General features: G+C 37.7%; 1 protein-coding gene across 3 annotated transcripts in view; it reads right to left on the reverse strand.

Annotated features, from left to right (window-relative positions):
- The window catches only part of LOC129749874 (ribitol 5-phosphate transferase FKRP), a 98,335-nt gene extending 95,501 nt beyond the window's left edge, over positions 1-2,834 (reverse strand). The window contains exon 1 of one of the 3 annotated variants that reach the window (XM_055744980.1): positions 2,727-2,834. The gene's annotated coding sequence lies outside the window, so the exon portion shown is untranslated. Of the gene's footprint in view, positions 1-2,456 lie in introns of all 3 variants that reach the window. The other 2 variants (XM_055744977.1, XM_055744978.1) reach the window with 2 other exon arrangements.
- Between the last annotated feature and the right edge of the window lie 3,392 nt (positions 2,835-6,226).

Raw genomic sequence — 6,226 nt, forward strand, 5'->3', positions numbered from 1 at the left:
GTTTTTGTGCCAATTTATAAAATTCCTCAAGGAAATTTTCCGCTGAACAACTTTGTGGAAGACCGTAACTTCGTATCTTTTAAGACAAAAAAGTTATTAGCTGTTAAATAGGGATATATCTTTTCACACTGATATACAATAAATTCAATTGACATCACTGCAGGGTGCCTAGCGAGGTATTGCGTGACTACTTTTCATGCAATACTTCGCGAGGCTCAAGCAGTGATGTTATTTGAATTTATTGTTTATCAATGCGAAAATACATACCCCTGTTAAACCGCTAATAACTTTTTTTCCTAATCCGATACGAAGTTATGGTCTTCGACAAAGTTGTTCAGCGGAAAATTTCCTTGAGGAATTTTATAAATTGGCTCAAAAACCATCAACTGGCTCGGTTACACAGAAGAAACAAAAAAGATGTTGATTTTTCAGTACAAAATATTCAATTTTTCCATACAAAACTAAAAGTTCAAATTTACTCATGTAAACGTTACTTAAAAATTCTGCAAAAAATTATGGATGAGTTTTGGACCAAAACGAAGCTTTTGAGACCCCAGGGTTTGAGAAATTCAAAAATGACCCCAAATCGACTCAGTCTATTGTAAGAATATGAATGCTTGATAGATATGACCTCGGATTCAAAGCTTCAGGAAAGATTCGCATCCAAAAAGTCATTGGAGGAGTATTGGTGTCAACTGAAAAATACATTTCAAATTTTGTCCGATGAAGCAAAACTTTTTCTTCTGCCGTATTCCACAACTTATCATTGTGAGTCTGGATTTTAAACATATATCGCAACGAAGACAAAATACCGATCCCGACTAAACGCGGAACTAGACGTCAGGCTACAACTGACACAAATTTAAGCAAACTTGTTACAGCTAGAGGAAAGCGTATTTGTTCTATTGAAATCATTAATTTTTGATGACCCATAATTTGTTAATAAAAACAAGACTATTCAAACAGTATTCATTCATTACTGATGTAATTGACTACGATGACAAGGCACATCTTATTTGAACGATAAATACTATCAAGTTTTCAAAACTCGAGTTTCACTCTTTCAAAAATGTAGGTGCTCCGCCAAAACATTTGTTTTTAAAAAGTGCTCCGCCGAGCAAATGATCTGAAAACCCCTGCACTATATAATCATTATTAAACCAGCTGAAATATGTTAAATTTCTTAAGTTCATTAGAGTAAGAAACAAAAACCATCCTAGTTTTTGTTTTAAGCTTCTTTACGTATAATTTTTAAAAGTTGAAATATGACATCAAAATGTATCAAAACCATGTATGATTTTTTAAATTTTTTTGAGTTTGTAAATACATAAAATTCTCTCTTGCCTTACGTTCTAAGCGTATCACCCTCAAAATGCATTGTTCAGATAAGCTGTCTAGTCAGCCATTTCATCAAACAGCCGTAGGGTCATTTAACCCGATAGGTCCATTTAGGAAAACTTTCCTCTATGTTGTTTTTCAACACATATCAATTAAAATATTTGTTGAAATTATCATTCTTCTTATTAGCCACATAATAGCCAATTACCATCTATACATAAAATTTGGATAGAATTCAATCCTGATCTTCAAAAAAATATTTTTCCTTTTCTTACTGAACCAATTTTGAGCTTTAGTATTCAAGTTGATCAAATTATGATCAATTAAAATATTTTTGCAATTAAAATATCTTTTTGAAAGATTCAACTTAGTTTTCTGCTTAGTTCAAAAGTGGAATCATTCTATAATTTAATGTTTTACGTGTTTCAAAATATTTGAGATCCAAAATCCAACCCTCAAACTACCCGATAACATTTTGGTTTTGCATATCCTCGCAAGAATGGTGATTCACTCGAATCTCAAACCAACTAGGTTCCGCAAACGCTTGCCGCCGAAGAATCCGACTGACTGCTAAACCGAAGTGAAGCTAAATAGTGAAGATGTTCTTTTGCGGTTAGTGTATGTCTACACAATCCAGTCCCATATCCAGCTTGCTTTCGCACTTTCCCGTACCGCATTTTTCTTCAAATTTCTCCCACTTCCCTTATCGCAAACAGATTTAATGAAATGCCGAAACGAAAGACCCTTAGGAGAAAAAGAAAACGATTTAAAACGCGAAACACAAGTCCAAACCAAACCAAACGGTCCAGCCTGAGTCACTGTGAAGCCATCAACAGCAACAATAACTGAACGCTGACTGAAACCAAACAACTGGTGGATCAAATCCTCCGTCCCCATTGGAAAAACAACAACACTCAGCCCTCCTGCTGCCGGAACAAATAAACAAACACACACTAATTCGTATCTCTAGAGCCTAGAGTCTTTACTGGGGAGGAGTCTCCTAGAGATTTACTTTGCCCCCAAAGCCTCCTCCTTCTAGTCGGTCGTTCTTCGAGGGTGGCTTCGAGAAACATTTTTCCCACAAGAACATGAAGACAGGCGAAATAAAAACTCCTTACACTATAACGAAAGCTTGAAGGAGGCAAACGTCCGCCGTTGAGTCGAGTCGTTGACGTTCCGTTTCACTGATTCTGAAGGCGGGATGAAAGCTCTCTTCACTTTTTTTTTTCACTTCAACTTGTCCGCCTGGAGTTAAATTCACCACCAACAGCTTGTGCTAGCAAACGGCTATCGGGGTTAGGGGCCGCAACTTTCAGGAAGTAGAAGTAGGACGATGGAGAGAAAAAAAAAACTACTCACACACCAAAAAAAGCGCCAACGACACGCACCTGCCAACTTTCCCGTGAGCCGCGAGTTTTATTGCTTCTGATCGGTCCCGAAGACGAACGTTAACTGTGCGATCTCGGAGCTGACAAAGTTCGCTGAGCCTTCCTTCGCCAAACTAATGCAGCGCGAGAATCCTCAACTATACTGTCGACCAGTGATGTCAACCTTCCAGATTTTGTCTGGATCTTCCAGACTTTTTGGACTTTTGCCAGACATTTTTACAGGTTTCCAGACTTCCAGACTTTTGGCATTTCTTCCAGACAATTCCGGACTTTTGAGTTTGGACATAAATTGTTCTAAGATTATATGAAAATACAATTTTGTCATGGTGAAATGGCAAAAACAGGGTGGCCACCCATTCGGGAAAAGCGGGAAATGCGGGAAAAAGACGGGATTTGGAATCCACCGGGAAAAATGCAGGAAAAAACCGGGAATTTTCCCGAAAAGTCGGAAATTTTTGGCTCGGTGAAAGTCTGTTCAATGAAGATTGAACGAAAAAGGCGAAACAAGTAAAAATTGATTCACAGTTGATCATCAATCTCTTTCCGATTGGCTTCGACCGATTTCTACCAGGTTGAAATGGATCGTCCTACCGTGTTGGATCGGTTTTGACTAGTTTTAACTGCTTCATTGAACAACGGGAATAACCGTAACGAAATCGTTTATCCAGTGTGCTCGTAATACTCACTCGAGAGATGTCGAATCCTATTAAAAAAAGGAAAACAATCTGTTATAGAAACTATTGCAAATCGAAAGCAATTGAAGCTTCTATCCGACGCTCATAGAGAGGAAGCATGATGGACGAAAAAATTTGTACTCGGCCAACGGCCAAATACCGAATAGTGACCTTTTTAACTATTCGGCCAAACGAATATTCGGTCGAATACTCGAGAGAGTTTTTAATTATAAAACCAAGAGCGATTATCTCATTTTCCTTATATTTGTTCCACTGTCTTACCTCTCATGTTTTGAGTCGATCATTTCCAACCAGATGATGTATTACGAGGTCTTTTTCAGGTAGGGGTTTCTCTGATACTCAAAATGTCTCAAAGAATTGAAAGAACATCAGATGACTTGTCGCTGCTAGGGCGTTGGTTACCAAAGATATTTGGATCCTGTAAAATCTGGAACAAAACATGTCAAAGAAAGTGCTAAGCAATTTGAAATTGCTTGTTTGATATTGAATTATATGAAGGTCGAATTTGAGCAAAATATCTTAAAAATGGTAGTTTCAAAGAACGAAGATATTTAACTTAAAAATACCATACTTTCCATCACACGTTTCTACATGGTCGGGCAATTCAGGACGATTTTTGAAAAAAAAAATATAAAAAAACAAAGGCAAATCTTAGAAATCTAGGTCTAGGTAGGTGGTTTCAAAAATAAATATTCGGATTTTTGTTTTGTTTCCTGTTTTACAATATCGGGAATTTCGTGTGAACATACGGGAAAAAGTCGGGAAAAATGCGGAAAATTAAAAATTGGATTTCGAGTGGCCACCCTGAGGAAATGATTAGAAGAACCTATATTCAATAAGGGTTCGAAACCTTGGCAAATGCTTTGAGGATGTATGTTAAATTGAGACTCAGACAGAGCACGTGAGTGATATAGTGACAGAGAAATACTGTTGTAACATTGAGATCTGGGGACCAAAAAAAAAGGCCACCTTCGAAACTTAGGTGTCCAGACATTTGCAGAAATTTCCAGACATTTTTTAAAAATCTTCCAGACTTTTCTGAAAAATAGTTGACAACCCTGCTGTCGACACGACAAGCCGGATAACAACAATGCGACTCTGACTGAATAGTGAAGGACGAATTCCGGGAAAATGAGAAAAACAAGCTCCAATCTCACGAGTATGGGAGCAAATATTTTCAGAGCCGTTTGTTTTCCTCCTTTCTAAATGGACCGTGGAGCTTGAAATGAGAGAAAACTGGAAGGAACGAGAGAGAACACGTGTTTTCTGGATTCTCTGTTATGGAAATTGTATGAGCTTTGAAAAATGTTCACTGAACCCTACTGAAGGAAATTCAATAACAGAGAGAGAGAGAAAAAGCCACGAGTGCGGATCGGTTTCAATTCTGAATTGAGAGAAGCAACCGAGAGTGAACACTGATGTTCGTTTTCCGAGTTTTCCTCACTGCAACCATTCAATGGAGGCGCATGGTGTTTTGTGGACTGCTATTATGTATTTGAAAATAATAGCTTGAATAAAGGCTGCCACACAATACAGCGTCGATCGTCGCGTCGCGTTGACATTTAATTTTGAGGATGCCATTTTCCGTTTGAGTCGCCACAATGGTGCGTCGCGTCAGCGAAGGCATTGTACTAAAACGCAAAACTTGTTCTAAACGGTAGCGTTTTCGAGCGTCGACGTTTTGGTTTTGAAAAATATCAAAATTTAAGCGCGTCAGCATGGGTTTGAACTAATCCTATTTGATATTTTTCGTCAAAGATTGCCACAAACAGATTCAAAAATCATATCATCGTCATTTTATCTCTTCGATGATACACATTTGTTAAAAAACGTCATTGAAATTTATTTTTAACATTATAATGATAATGATGAAATTACATATAAAGCGTTTTTTAGAAATATTAACTTGATTTGTATGTTCCCGTTTTTTTTAAATAAAAATAAATGAAACATTTTGCGTTGGAGTTTGCGAGTTTTCTCTCAATATTTCCCTGTCAGCCCTGTCAGTGGACGCTATATTGTGGTGCGAAAATTGTAGAGTGCGTCGCGTCAGCGATTTAGTACACAACGACGGCGTTTACAGCTGACGTGACGCGACGGACGACGCGGTATTGTGTGGCTGCCTTAACAGTCATGAGTCATGACAGCATGACTTCCGGTAAAACGGGGCGGACGATTTCCGGCGGTTTGTGTGAAGCTGTGAAGGAATGCGGGAAAACAGATGTGTGCTAATCCTGGTCAAGTGCTTTTGTTTTTTAGGAGATAGAACAAAAACGTAGAAAATGTTGTTTCAAACATTTTGTTTTGATAACACATCACACATCAACAATATCTTCATCACATCAAAAGAAGGAAATTGATCATATTTTAACATTTTTCAAACTCATGTCAAAGCAATTAAAATTTCGTCTTGTTTGTGACATGGGCTCAACCAAGGCCGTGCGAACAAGGGGGGGGGAGGTGATGTTAAGAGGGTGTTATTATTTTTAGCTAAATTTGAATTTCGAACCCCCCCCCCCCCCCCATATGAACGGGTCCTTTGCACGAGCCTGGCCTCAACCATCGTAAAATAAAAATTTCAAATTACCTCCCACCCCCAAGCTTTTTTCTAAAATTTCCAAAACAAGTTTGAGCCTCATACTTGAAAATGGAATATTATTTATATATGAATATTTTTGTAAAGCTCTGAAATTCCTCTAAGTTAGATGCATGAACATTGAAACTGAAATTTAATGGTGAATTTATTTATATATCGATGCAAACAGTGCTTATCTACCTACTCTATATAAATACTCAAAAATTATC

The sequence above is a fragment of the Uranotaenia lowii genome, chromosome 2 (assembly GCF_029784155.1).
Source record: "Uranotaenia lowii strain MFRU-FL chromosome 2, ASM2978415v1, whole genome shotgun sequence".
Classification (NCBI taxonomy): domain Eukaryota; kingdom Metazoa; phylum Arthropoda; class Insecta; order Diptera; family Culicidae; genus Uranotaenia; species Uranotaenia lowii.